Source organism: Elaeis guineensis, chromosome 1 (genome assembly GCF_000442705.2).
Source record: "Elaeis guineensis isolate ETL-2024a chromosome 1, EG11, whole genome shotgun sequence".
Classification (NCBI taxonomy): domain Eukaryota; kingdom Viridiplantae; phylum Streptophyta; class Magnoliopsida; order Arecales; family Arecaceae; genus Elaeis; species Elaeis guineensis.
Genome location: NC_025993.2, coordinates 178,664,495 through 178,679,987, shown reverse-complemented (window position 1 = coordinate 178,679,987; position 15,493 = coordinate 178,664,495). Strand labels below are relative to the sequence as shown.

Sequence of the window (15,493 nt, the reverse complement as noted above, 5' to 3'; positions counted from 1 at the left end):
ACAACGAGGCCAAGACACTTGTAGGGTAAAGGTGCCATTATTTGCTCAGATGGGGATGGTGCAGTTTTAAGCCTCTTGACACCTAACACGCTCTGGACTTTAAGTCCATTTATTACTTGTCAATTGGTCACAGATGCTGGGAATCAGCATCACACATGTCCACCGTCCACTAAATAAATGTACCCCTTCTCCTGCTATTGGGGTCTAAAATATATAAACAAATAGATATATCGGGCACAGATCATCTGTACATCATACAATATAATATACAATACATATCATCTATCGTATGGTGAATAGCTGCACATGATTGCACGTAACGAGCGCACATCCACATGTAGCCATCCATCATACGATAGATGATACGTTATATTTTACATCGTACGATATACAGTAGAGAATCTCAATTCAAATATATTATACATCTCAATTAAAACTCTTCAGTCTCGAGCAAAGTTTTGTTTGGGGACCTGTCCCGTCTTTCTTTCTTTTTTTTTTTTTTTTTTTTTTTCCCGAGAAGCTTTGTTTGGGGACTTGTCCCTCTCTAAATATATTTTTCTGTCCACCCCCCGCCCCCCACCGTCCATTTTTTTTTTTTTTTTTTTTTAATGAGAGACAAAGATCGTGGAACCTATGCATTCTGCTTGATAGTATGAAAACGTTAACCAGGACCTATCGTAGTTAAATATAAACACAAGTCAACTCCTTTAAATTAACTTGCTAATTATATAATTAAGCCCTACATCTAGTATTAATTAGGTGTTCCCGAGGAAGTGGTGTAGATTGAATTATCAAATGGGGGCTGGGGTGAGATGAAATGATGGTAGATAGATGTGATTATTAGTCGGATCAGATTTATCATTCGGTTAGTAGATCAGTCTAACTACAAAATAATATATATAATGATTGATAAAAAATATATATAGAATAAATATAGATATTTATATATATTATTTTATAATTTTATTTAATCTATCAATTCGGTGGATTTGATCCAACTAAAAATTATATGGTATAAAGATTTGCTACGTGACGATGTAGCCGTTGTCTGGTCCGCTGTCATAATAATCATACTGTTGACTCATGGGTGCGGTATTGGTTCTTTGTCAATAAAGGATGGTACTGTGCAGAGACGTGACCAGCTTATTGGTTTATTGTCGTGGTCAGATTGGGTGGTCAGATTGGTTGGTAACGTCAAACATGTTGTTGTCTGAAAATATGGCCACGCAATGCAAATTTTGGGTCGCATGATGCACGAAAGGAGTAACTCTTTGTACGCCATACATGTGGTATAAAAAAAATATATTATTTTATCTAATTAAATTATATAATTATTATTTTTAAATATATATTTAATATTTTTAATTTTATATTTTTATTTAAAATTTTAAATGATAAAAATATCTTTCTTTTTTTTAAAAAATTATGACATTCTGTGGCTATATTATATCATCGTTCAGTCAAATTATGATCGGATGTCGATGAAAAAAATATTTTTATTATTTAAAAATTTTATAATTTTTTAATAATGAAAATAGCTTTTCCTTTTTATGACTTATGAAAAAAATTATGACTTTATGTGTGCAGAAAGTCATAATTTGATCGTGAGATATCATAATATAATCACATGATATTATAATTTTTTCAAAATAGAAGGGATATTTTTGTAATTCAAAATTTTAAACGAAAAATCAAAACTGTGGGGATTAAATATGCGTTGAAATTTGGAAAGCGATGGCTACGTGCTCCAATATGATTAGATGATATGCTCTATATTATTTTTATTATACCGTATATGATGCACAAAGACTTTCTCTACTCGAAAATAGTGGCCACCATATTGGTTAGCTTTGAAAGCCCTACCCTAGGAATCATAAGGAGTTTGCCCTGTGATATCAGAGCAATGCCTCTTCCAAAACACACACACCACATACTAAATGTAGCAGCATGAAAACAACATGTACAAGATCTCATATCCTCTCTCTCTCTCTCTCTCTCTCTCTCTCTCTCTCTCTCTCTCTCTCCATCCATGCATGGGCATTATATATGCTTTTTGTTAGTTCATATTCTATGACTAGTAAAGATTACAAAAGAGGAAGATACCAACTTAGCAAATTGGTGAAGTTGCTAGGTGGTCATAGACTTGGGTCAAATCTTGCCTTTAGTAAGTTTAGAAGGTCAGCAATATTAGGATAAAAATAACTTATGTCTCTTATGTAGAGCAGGATTGAGTCCACCAAACTCAGACATCTCATGATGATGTGCCGACTTGTAATTTCCTTCTAAAGCTTCATCTAACTCGATGCATCCAAAAGAAAGCCTAATGTACAACAACTTTGACCACTTTAAACTTTTTTCAATTTTTTGTTGGATGCCTATATATTTTTAACTTCAATTGCAGCTAAACCCTCTTTAGCATATCACATGAGCCCCGCTAAGGCCATTGGTTTGTGAGAGGTCTTGCTTTTAGGTGGTCTGAAGAGGATGGTTTTTCCACCAAGGTTTAGTATGTGATAAGGATATAAATATTTATATTTATATTTATTTTATACAGATAAGGATATAAATCGGATAGCGAAAGTATGATATAAATATAGATATAAACTGAATGATTAAATTTTATAAAAATTATAATCATGGAGTCAAAAGTATTGCTAAATATAAAATAAATCAAATTTATAATATATTAATTAATTGTTTAATTTTTTTAAAAATTTATAATGCTATATAAAATTAAATAAGATTAAAATAAAATTTGATATTCAGATATGGATCGAATAGTTGCCTATTTATATATATATTTATTTTTTTTATAGATATTGATATAGGTACAAATATTAGTTGAGTATTTAAATTTAAATTATTTTAATATAAAATAAATTTGGATAGATATTTGTATGATGGATTCAGGAGCAGATGATCCTTGCATGCTTCTCTTTTTTAATTTGACTTGCAATGGCACACACAGTCTCTCTCATATTTATTGAAACATTAAAGTTTGAAAATAATTAGGTTTAGAAAAATTTTTTATCAACCGTAGATGATGCAGAATGCATGCACCATCCATGATGATTGGCTCATGCACAAAATTAGAACATGGTGCGCAAAAAAAAATTTTCTTCTCACTTTCAATCCCGTTTAGGTCAATCATACAGACCGTATACATGGTCCTAATCATATTTTAAAAATTATATTTTATAAAAATTATAATCATGGAGTCAAAAGTATTGCTAAATATAAAATAAATCAAATTTATAACATATTAATTGGTTGTTTAATTTTTTAAAAAAATTATAATGCTATATAAAATTAAATAAGATTAAAATAAAATTTGATATTCAGATATGGATCGAATAGTTGTCTATTTATATATGTATTTTATTTTTTTTATAGATATTGATATAGGTACAAATATTAGTTGAATATTTAAATTTAAATTTAAATTATTTTAATATAAAATAAATTTGGATGGATATTTGTACGATGGAGTCATCTGCTCCTTGCATGCTTCTCTTTTTTAATTTGACTTAATGGGACACACAATCTCTCTCACATTTATTGAAACATTAAAGTTTGAAAATAATTAGGTTTAGAAAAACTTTTTATCAACCATGGGATGGGTGGTGCAGAGTGCATGCACTGATTGGCTCATGCACAATTAGAACATGGTGCGCAAAAAATTTATTTTCTTTCACTTTCAAAGGTCAATCATACAGACGGTATACGTGGTTCTAAGCGGTGCATAAAGAATTTTTCATTAAATTTACCTTCCAAACTATCGGTACAGTGATACTCCCTCTCCCTTGGGTCGCGTGCACCGCCCGCGGTGCACAAAAAATTTCTCATTGGGTTTAACTTTCAAGCTGTCGGTACAGTGAGACTCCCTCTCCCTTCGGTCTTGTGCACGTGAGCTTAAAGATGTGGGGAGTGTCACTCTCATTATCTTCCAATATTTTTATGAATTATGATTTATAGCTGCACCCAAAACTTATAATTTATTTTTTTTAGCATTTCGGCAGTCAAAATAAAAATATTTTTATTATTTGCTTACTATTTTAAAAATTATATTTTATTTCACATCATCTGACCTCTATCTCAAAATTGGCACATGCTTGTTGGCAGATTATCAGCAGAATTTCTGTCTTCAATTGGTGACCTCTCAGCATCTCTCTCGTGCGGATGGTGATATCGTGTCATGTAGAACTTCACACAACACTAAGATATATCCAACAATTGATGATTTTACCACTTAGCAACTTGGTAAAAAAAGACATACTAATAATATATTTGATGTTATTATTGAGGGATTTTTCTTTTTGTCTTTGCTTCTCTACTTGCTTGCATGCAGGGATGGAGTGACCAACCAATTATATTCCTTTACCCCCACTCCCAACCAAAAAAAAAAAAAAAAAAAAGATATCCCAAGTCTGGGATGCTGGAAACTCTAAATTTTAACCTTCAGAAACTTGTTATTAGTAGTAATAACAGAGTTGAGCTCCATCAAGATGATGAAGGTTTAAGGGAAACAACAGAGGGCGGCTGACTTGGTCGCAAGCATATATATGCAAGGGGGCTTTCTAGTGATCGACAACAAGGAAGGAGATCCACATAATATTTTTTTTCTTCATTGTATTCTGCAGCAGTGCCATATTAATAGCACTGGTAGTGAGGTAACTACATCTTACCTAAAAGGACTATTGGTGTTGCCTACTGAGATTTGAGGAGGCTTCAACTGGGAATTTTTAAATTTATGGCGAAATGTCTCCAAAGAGTAGGGGAAAACTAGCTAATTTGAACAGAAGTCATGGAAAAAAAAAAAAAAAATTGGAAAACTTACACCAAGACTACCACAATCACAAGCATTGTTACATTTGCGTCAAAAAAACAAGGATCGCTACATAATTATTTACAAGATAGTTATTACTACGGTTATGATTATCATTGCATTAAAATTATTCATGTTTGTTTAAAATAAAATTATGACATGAGTGATATTGATCATATTATAAGAAGAAGGGCCAGTATATTTTCCAAAATTTGAGAAATAATTTTCAACAACTGTTACACAACTGTAATAGATAATGACCATTCAAATTTCAAAACTTATCATAGAAATTTTTAGAACCATTGATAAATATTCTCGAAACTACACAAAGGTGAAATCCCTTTCCTTCATCCTCACAGCATTCTCTAAATCATAATTAAAACTCCAAATTCTTATGGTTGTCTCGTTCCTTTACTTCTTTCCCTAAAAGTTACTAGCAGTAATTGTAGTTAGGTTATAAAAATGATGTACTTTGGAAGATAATTAGAAGCAGACATTCCTCGTCATTTCAAAAGTTGACAATGATAGCAAGCGCAAAAACCTCATAAACAATTCTTAGTGGCAAAAGTTATGATCATCTTAGCCAATATAATAGCTCAGATATTAAGCTCAGATATAGTTGACATGACGGATGAGTCTCCTTGATTTTCCTAAAAAGGTGCGATAAAAGATACGGGTGACCTCAGAACAACATGTGGTGCATGCAACAATTGCCCCACCAATTGGTGGATGTTGCAATGCTTGGATGAATGCATAACACCCACGAATTTAAATGGTCCCAATATGTAACAAATACGTAGAAATAGATATTTTTCCTATTAGGAACAAGTTCCTCAGCCCGAGATCTTCTAAAGTCAGAAAATATTCATATCTTTTGCCGTATCTATTTGGCTCCAGACATGACAAAGAATAAATCATACCCCCACACCCAAATCATGAGAAGCAATCTGCGTAGAAATGACAAAATCGATCCGACCCGATGAGTATACATCCTATCTAAATCCGATCAAATCCGAAAAATAAGATTTAATCGAATTTGAATTCGGATTTGAGTAAAACCCGAAAACTGTAGCACGAACATGGATAGGATATGGATAGTGTTGTTTTCTATCCAAATCCAAATCCAAACCCGACTCGAACCTACAGATATGGATAATATCCGAACCCATACCCAAACATATATATTTATAATTCTGTTTGGATAATTCTGTTTTGATTGATAATATACATAAAATTATTTTGATTGTTTATATGTTCTATATTGAATCGTAATTCTATTTTTATGTTTGATTTCTATAAATCTGAACTTATAAATTATGTTCTATGTTGAATTGATAATTTTATTTTGATTGATAATATACATAAAATTATTTTCGTTATTTATTTTTTTTAGATATGGGACGGATGTGGATCGGATATGGAGAATGAATTATCCGAAGATATCCTCGAACCCATTGAATATGGAGATGGATATTTCTTTTCTTATCCGATCGGATATCGGATAAGATTTAGATATAAAATATTAAATTCAAATTTAGAGATAGGTAATATAATATCCGATCCAAATTCTATCCGTTGCTGTCCCTAAATCTGCGCCAAATATCAATGCTTTTCACCCCATGCAAGCTGCCAATTGCTTGAGTGATGACCACCTCCAATCAACCCCTACTTTTCATCATCCATGTCACCTTTGTTTAACATTAATATATGTCTCCAACCCTTCCAACTTATTCTTTCATATTCACATCAATGGCCAAGTGGAACTATGGTAAAAGGCTATTTGGTTGAGGTGGACGGATGGTGTGTACCAGTCGCTCAGGGAGACAAAAGAAAGGGGTTGGGCTTTTGTTGGTAGTTGCCAAAATCTCAGGTCATTGTGATCGGTTGGAAGCACGTAAATAAATGGAGACCGGGAATAGAAAGTCGGGTGCTACTTGGACAGAATAGAAAGCTGGGTTCTACGAAAGTGCGGTAAAAGACGGGAGAGCACATGACAAAAGACTTGGAAAAGTGGAGGGAAAGACGGAGCGAGAGCTCGTCACCTTGTGCGGTCTCGGAGATATGGCTTTGTCCTTTTGGTAGTGATGGCGTCACTTGTGACGATTTAAAAGCAATCATGGAACGAGGAAAGGGACAACGTAGAATATGGGGGCTCTGGGCACGAAAGAAAAAAAGGAAGGCCACAGCATTGTAGGAGGTGCAATGAAATTGGACAACTGTCGTCCATGAAAAGCAATACCTGCCTGCCTTATCTTTGCGGTTTTTGCCACGGTCAGGAATTCCCATGAAGGGGCTCTTTTTTTTTTTTTTTTTTGATAGAAGAATTACTCATGCTACTGAAATCAATTCATAAAACCCAAATACGTAATCAGTGATTTCTTTTAACACCATGATATCAAGAATTTGGTAAACATAACTTGAAGTACGGGGAAGAGATGAGAATGTCTTGCTGTTAGATTATCAATGAAAGCTCTGGTCATCCATGAATTTAACTTCTTCGTTACGTTTGGATGCAAGAAAATTTACAATTTTCATTTGAAAACGAAAAGGTTTTCTAGAGATATGTTATATACCATCTTAATACTTTTCAGTAAAATAACTGAAAAATAGATTTTAAAAAGAAAAAGATTTTTCGTGCATTTTTCATTCGAACAAAACATATCCTTGATGGGCTCCAAGTTGCCAGACGCTGCCTACCTCCCATGCAGTCCCCTATTTTGAATCCAGCAGGATATTCAATATTTACATAGGCCCCACATTGAGCCTAGAGTCCAAGCTTTCAGGTTAGCCGGTTGCACCTGGGTTCAAATCTTAGACACAAGATCTATTTGGATTAATCCATATCAAGCCAGAATAAGCAGCTAAGCACCAGTATGATCCGCATGCAAGTCTACCACTTGATTGTTCCCAGTTAGAAAACATGTCTTTTTTTTGCAACACTTAAAATAGATGAATCACGAACATAGATCCTACCTTAAGTTTTATTTGTTCATCAATTATTTTGAATGGTAAGTAATGAGGTAATCATTTATCTTCAAAAAATCTTCAATCATTTGAAATAATTTTAGATATGTACAATAAAGGTCAGAACAACAATTTTCTAAACCATCGAAGTTAGAAGTTGTTAAACAACCTAATCAGATACAAATCTTCAAAAGAGAATCAGAATGAAGATAACAACAAACAGAAAGCATCTTTCACCCCTAGGTCCAAATGCCACGTCTCAATCAGCAGTCCCCCAGACTATTCCTACATCATTGTTTTGGCAAAAAGATGCTTGGAAAAAAATTTATAGACCATTAAACCATACATCCCAGTGACTGACTTATTCACCAACAGTTTCAAAAGTTATTTGTTACAATCTATGACATCTGGGAATTAGTAACATAACTAATGCTATTTGTCGTAATTGTCATATATATATTTATGTCAACAAGATACCGAATTGCCACAACTAAAACATCTTTTGCTCTTTAGTGCAAGCATAGAAATTGAAGACAACCTGAGAAGCTGTGCAAGCGAAATGCATCATAGATCAGACGCAGCTTAAAGAATTTGTGCCACATACAGGCAACTTGGCAATACATCTTTCTAGATACTTTTCAAATTTTTGTAGATTGTACGATTGGTATTCTGGACCTATTTAAAATTTGCAACAACCTTTTGAAGCTTATGGAAGCATCGACAATTTATATTATGACCACAATTTATATTATAATAGTTTATCCTCACCCTCCCTGCACCCTATAGTGGCAGGAGCCTCGCATGATAGAATGTCCTTTTTTGTGTGCGTGATTAGAAGTTCACCAACATCAGGAAAAAACATGAGGTGAAGATTAATTGTTCTAACTACAGCTTCTTTAGATTTCATTCTTTCACCACAGCTATAATAACAAAATTTCAGCCTTCCTAGAGTTCAAGGAAGACATCAACATTTCATAGAAACGTAAAGCACTTTCTGAATGTAACAGAAAAACCGTACCTCTTTAAATAATTCTAAAAGGAATATGAGTGTGGTGGAAGTAGTTTCTAACACAATAACCAAAACAGCTCCTCATTCAGGAGGTTTTGGTTTTGCTACCAAATGGATGAGCAGGCATCAGACATTTCCAACGTCATAATAACTATAATAACATAATAGGGTAAGCATCGAACATGATGCCTTTAGAGTATGTAGGATAGTCCTTGCTTGGATAATTTGATGATCAACCATTCCTCAATATAAATAATCAATTTACTCTCTCTCTCTCTCTCTCTCTCTCTCTCTCTCTCTGTGTGTGTGAGAGTGTTTGTACCCCTCTCTCTGTTGGACATACCATAATCATGTTATTGTATCATGCAGTGTCGCTGTCAGCGGCAAAGGCATTGAAGCGATTGGTTGCTCGAGAGGGCTGAAGGATAACGTCGGGGCCTATGCCAGTAAACCATTACGGAATGAAAAAAGCTTCATGTCAATGATGCCAAATTCTTGGAAGGAGGTTTAGAATATATCTAGGTACATTTTCACACAAGCATCAAACTGAGTAAAAAAAAACTTGACACTAGGACCATTGTCAGGAGAAAAGAAGAGCAACTCTGATGAATTCAACAAAATTTAGAGCAATGAAAGCAAATAATACAAGTTCAGTCAACTAAAATTTCCATGATGTTCACGTCAGGAAAACAAAACTAGAATGGGCGTATGCTAGGTGAAGAAACTGAGGAACACACTGTCGTTGCTTCTAAATACACCTTGAAAGGTAGAAAAGACTATGATGATTAGTCAGATCAAAGGATGAAATTCATGTTCAGAAACCTCACATACTTTCATTGCAGAGAAGCAAAGTTTACCGTCCAAACATTTTCATATTGAATCTTTGTTAGTATCACATCGTTGGTTGATTCGTACTTGTTCCTCATAGGAACTAGGGTATGCTTACAAACTGCTTTTTAAAAAAAGATGAGGGCAAGGACTGGTAATGTAAAAGCAAGCAACCCTCACCGTCAACCTGCTAATTTGCCTGAAAACAGCTTGGGGAAAAGAAAAAAAACTAGTTTGGGTTGGTTTTTCACGGATCTGCCAAATTTTGGGTCATTATGAACCCCGACCTTATCCTTGAGAAAGTTGTCAAAGGTTAGGGAGAGAGGGGGACTGATCAAAACCTGAGCAAGTTTGGTATGTCTGACTTATCCTGTAGATCAATTTTGGAATGCGTCTGGACTGGGCAGATTATGACCTGACCTGCATATATTGTCATCCTTATAGATAGGTTCCAAGTTTCTATATGTATATAGATTTTTTCTTTTTGTAAAGTTCAACATTTCAGGGTTGAGAACAGAAGATTGCATTTTTCAGCTAACTTATTCTAATAATTTTCTTGTTTCAGTTACATCTCATCTATGTTTCCACCTATTTTAAAGAGCCACCAAACTTGTATTGTTAATGCTATGGAGGATTTGTTTCTACCATTACCAAGGTCTCCTGGCCTTTGATCACATTTTTATTCCAGTCACTTTATCCTCTTCTGTTGCAATGCCTAAAGGTCATCTAGCCTACTCAACTTTGAACTTACATCCTTAAGTGATCCTAGACTACAATGCATCTAAAAGACTCTCCTGCTCATTCTATTACTGGCTAGCTTTCAAGCCTATTCATGATTGCACATCATTTAATTCCATACTACAATCATTGTTCTAAACTCAGCCGCAGGAATGTGTATGTAAAATGACATTATCACTCATATGAACTTCCCATTTTCTATCATTAATCTTGCCAATTTGCATCAATTCAAATTCGAGATACCCTTTGCATCACATACAAGCCTATCAAGCAGAATCTCCATGATGGATATTGAGGAAGCCAGTCTCAAACCTATGAAGAAACAATCACTAAATACTGTTTCAATTACATGTAATATCCTCAATGTAAACACTGGAAATGATTGAAGGATCATACATTGTATTGGAAAAAGATAAAAGCCCAGAAACAACTCGCAGGCATCCCACAAATGATCATTCACTAGTGTCAGTTAATTAGAGGGAAAATCCTCATTTTAACCATGAAAATGATGACATATTTTATTATGAAAACCCAGAAGAAATCTTCATTAACTGTGGGACTTTACAAATAATCATTCAATATTGCTTTTTCTGAAGTCAATGCAAAACAGGCATGCAGGCCAGGATAGTTTTCTTTTCTTTCGACAATTGCATCTGATCCTCTAAATGAAGACCTCCTTTTAACAATACCTGGTCAATTACATGCAAAAGCGATGAAAATACATGAAGCTCTTAAAATTAACATAATTTGCACCAAGAACCAAGATAGGGGTGTCAAGTAGTCAATGAGTTGAATTATGAATCTATTTGAAAATTATTTTGGACCATGGGGTAGGATCAGACCTGTCCAAAATTTTACATGTGTTTGGGTCAGATTCAGCCTGCTGATATGAGATATAGGCCAAACAAAAATTTTGAAGGTAACTTGCATATGCATCACTTAAAACAACTCTGGCAGACATCATGAAGATCAAACCTCATACAGTTTTGTTGCAATTTTCTGAATAATTTGCCAGGAACATGTTGAATAAGCTATAATAAAACTAAATTACCATTATTTGAAAATAGCGTCAGTCAAAAAAAATAAAATAAAATATGATGCAGCAGTTTCAAGATCAAATTTATGCAGGATGTTATAACATTACCGACAAGTCCCTATCAATTGTTCCTTAGCAAGAATAAACTCCTAAAGTTCGCAAAAATTAAATTGTTAAGAGTAGGTAAAGTGATGCAGATATTAAATATGCAATCAAGAAGTAAAGATAGAGCCTAGCTTTCACAAATCCAAATAAAGGCATGACGAGAATGCATGTCAACTCTAGGAATTCACTGGAACATATCTGGTCAGCAAGCAACCAATCTCACTGTTATCATCAGAGACATGCGCTTCCACTGAAGGCTTCTAAATGCAAGCTCAAGAAAGTGCTTAGCAAAATTTACCAAATATAGGAAATTTCACCAAGAGCACCAATATTAGGTAAAGCTTGTAAGAAAAAGCCTGCAGGAGCACAAAGATGTCTGATTTGGCTAATTTTGCATCATTCCAGATGAGACCTTGTTTCAAAAATAGAATACACTTTTCACATGCTTGAGCACTCTGAAAGTTTACTACCAGAAAATAACTTATTTCATTTCATCATCTAAAAAAGCAATGCCTGTACTTCCTTTCTAGAAGGGGAAAAAAACTTAAATTCAAGATAAGACAGAGAAGGATATAAACAAGAGAAAAAACCATTAAGATAATTGGAACAGTTGGTATGTGAACAATTTTTTTTTTTTTTAAAAAGGAGATATACATATGAGAGGGAGGGGGAGGGGGAATCATGTAAAACTAAAACCACTCTTGAAGCATTTATTCTCAGAAGCGGGACCACTGTAATCAGTATCACATGTAATGCTGCACAAAAAAATGGGATGAGTTTAGTGGCGCATCTGACTGGGTAAGTCATCATACCTCAAGATGGTTTTGATCTGGACTTGGTCAAAATGCTCTCAAAACAAAAGTACATTGCTATATTAGTTTTGTAACTTTTCTATTTTTATCAATTAGTTGATTAGGCTATTCTTACTCCAGTTGGATATATTGCTGGCACATGCTAGAACATCTTAAACAGTGTAATAGTCCCCATAAGATGCAATCCCATTAAGTATAGTCTGTTACCACAACAACTTTGGTTAAAGTTGCCATCAGCAATCATTGTTGGTCTAATAAATTACAATCTCAAAGTAAATCAAATTTTGGGGGCAAAAAGAGAGTACATTCACATACAAATACAAAGACCTTGAGAAATTTGAGCTGGATGTTTGGTTGAGCGAGAAAGGACAACGGTAGAAACAAACAGCCCTGTGAAAGCCTGAATGTTGCAACCATAACCATTATGATCATAGCATGCGTAATTAGCATGAACAATGATACATAACAGTATTCAAGATTCTCCATAAATACATGAAAAGAAGGTTCAAAATTAAAATCATAATAGCAATGACCAAAGGAGCCGATGAATTTGCTTAGCATGCACTTGTCTACTCTAAAAAGTACTACCAGCTACCATCTATTTTGATGATGTCATTCACACAAAAGGGTTTCAAACCATATCAAGATTCAAAGGCTATCTGCCATCAAGCATACTCCACTTAAAAGTAAACAATAATGCAGCCATAAAGCAGATGTATATCCAAAATGAAACATTTTCATACAAAGATCTTTACTGCGAACCCACCTGGAACCTGGAGATATTTGATTGCGTCCCCAGACATATACAACATTCAGGCATCCTCCAAGACCTATAGCGATCGTAACAAACACCACAGCATACTGACTTAGGCCCTGGTAGAGCGGCATTCAACCCACAAGGCATGCAGAGAAGATCAAGCTATCACCTTTGAAGTACAAATAACCTCCGGGAGGTGAATGTCATCCAGGTATCAAAATTTACCAAGCACCCGTTGTAAGTGTCCTCATTCTTCAATCCAGTTAAGAACTACCCATATCGGGAGCACCACCAAACAAAATCATGACTTTCAATCTAAAAGAAGTAGAAGACCGTGAATCCTGGAAGATACATTACCGTTCTACATCTAAGGACATGAATGAAAGAGAAAAAATCCCAAATAACAAGAAAATTAAGGATCTTACCATCAGATGCCCTTGCACCGTCTTTAGAATGGAGAAAGGAAGCTTGAAAACAGTATTTTAGCAAAATTTGGGCAGAAGTCGCTAAAAAATATAAGAAAGAAACCATTTTCTTCCAATCCCTAACAGAGAAAAACCTAAAATCAAGGGAAACTTTACAAAGAAAGGCACCGCTTTTGCTTCCTTGTTTTGGTGAATTTGTTCCTTCCAAACTCCGACAATCGAACAAGCGAAAAGAAGCCGTCCTTTCCTGCGTTCAGCGAATCGGAGTTGATGCAAGGAACCAAGGATCGGACGATTTCGAAGGATAATCGGATCGGACAGCCCAAGAATCAATCGAGACCATCGGCGGAGGCGGCGGAGGATTCAGGTAGAGGGATTAGGGCTTAGGGTTTGGGATCGGGGGATGGCGAAGGAGAGGAGGAGACGGTGGCGGAGGATGGCGATTCGGCAGCGGGAGGGGGGCACAAAAGGTGATTAAAGAAAGGGAGAAATAGGGGTTAATTAATTACTTGGTCGCCAATGATGTGTTGATGGAAGAGCCGATCCTCCTCCAGCCCCGCCGCCGCCGGTAGGCACCACCATCGCTGCCGCCGGAGTCGCCGCCACTTGGGAACCCTTTGGGTCCGAAGAGAAGGCGGAGCGTCGCTTTATTCTCCTTTTCCTCTCGCCCTTCGAGTGGAGAACGGGCGTGTTTCCAGTTTTAAGAGCTCGCCGGCAACGAGGTAGCGGGTCGTAGGGATCCAGGACGAAGATTTGGTTTTTTTTGCTTCATGTCAAAAGTGTAGGGCAAATATTCCGAACATCGGTAGGTAGAGGTGTAACCGGCGCATGGGTGTTGCTCATCTGCATTCATTTTTATAGTTGGATCTAAATATAAATAAAAATTAAAAAATTTTATATCTATATTTATATTTATAAAAAAATAAATATAAATATAAATTAACAACTACCCAATCCATATCGAAATACAAAAATTTATATATAATTCTATATAATTTTATATAATAATTATTAATTTTTAACAAAAATATACAATCACGTAAACACATTGTAAACTTAATTTATCCTCTATTTAGTTAGGGCTATAAGTAGATCGGAAAAAATCAAAAATTCAAACTGGACTAGAGGATAGGATCGGATTTTTAGACTTTAATTTTGGATTTGAAATCTATTTTTAAAAATTTTGGACTTTGAAATTGGATTTGAATTTAATGTTATAAAATTCAAATCCAATATAAAGTTCAAACTATGGGTTCTGTTGGGACAAATCAACCGACCCCCGACTCTGATTCTACATCGGCTGAATAAACATATTACTCCGACTCAAAATCGGTTGACCGACCAAAAGTCGGCTATTATCAACCAACAACAAACGACTTGATCAACTCCGATCGAAGACTATCGGCATATCAGAGTTACCAGCCGATGCAGATCGAAGACCATCGGCATATTAGAATTACCGGTCGATGCACATTCGGATCTTCTACCGATTTATCTTTACCGATGTATCAATATTACCGATATATAGTCGGTCTATCTGCTCAACATACCCTAACCGTTATGAACGGTTATCGATTACATGTTACGGTCGTTAATAAGAATAAACAGCCCACTAACTCCACGATAATGGCCCGATAATCTAGCGCTATAAAAAGTGGGATCACGTGCTCGACGGTTACATCAAAATCATCTATAAAGAGGAGGTAAACGAGCAGCATGACTAAGATAATTTTGGACCAAAATTCTGTCACTCTCAACATTTCTATTAAATGTTCACCAACCTCCTCTCTGACTTAAGTATCGGAAGGTCTCCACCGAACATAACTCCGATCTGTGAGAACTTTTATCTTGCAGATGCTCTTCACCGACGACAGACAACAGGAAGTTAGTCACAACAGGTCCAAACCCATAGTTTGAATTTAATGCTATAAAAATTTTAGACTTTGAACTTGAATTTTTAGATTTTATATATATATATATATATATATATATAT

General features: G+C 35.0%; 1 long non-coding RNA gene and 1 other non-coding gene across 8 annotated transcripts; both read right to left on the bottom strand.

Annotated features, from left to right (window-relative positions):
• Positions 1-8,671: 8,671 nt before the first annotated feature.
• Positions 8,672-14,332, bottom strand: LOC105039841 (uncharacterized). 7 transcript variants are annotated; one of them, XR_012137702.1, is made up of 3 exons: positions 13,500-14,332; positions 13,084-13,415; positions 8,672-9,236 (listed from the first exon to the last, which is right to left on the bottom strand). It is a non-coding gene; the product is annotated as an uncharacterized lncRNA (long non-coding RNA). The 7 variants fall into 7 exon arrangements; XR_012137700.1 differs by lacking the exon at positions 8,672-9,236 and adding an exon at positions 9,274-10,676; XR_003800006.2 differs by lacking the exon at positions 8,672-9,236 and adding an exon at positions 10,678-11,053.
• LOC114913955 (small nucleolar RNA snoR127) lies at positions 11,703-11,910 on the bottom strand. The gene has a single exon (XR_003800083.1). It is a non-coding gene; the product is annotated as a small nucleolar RNA snoR127 (small nucleolar RNA).
• Positions 14,333-15,493: the final 1,161 nt, after the last annotated feature.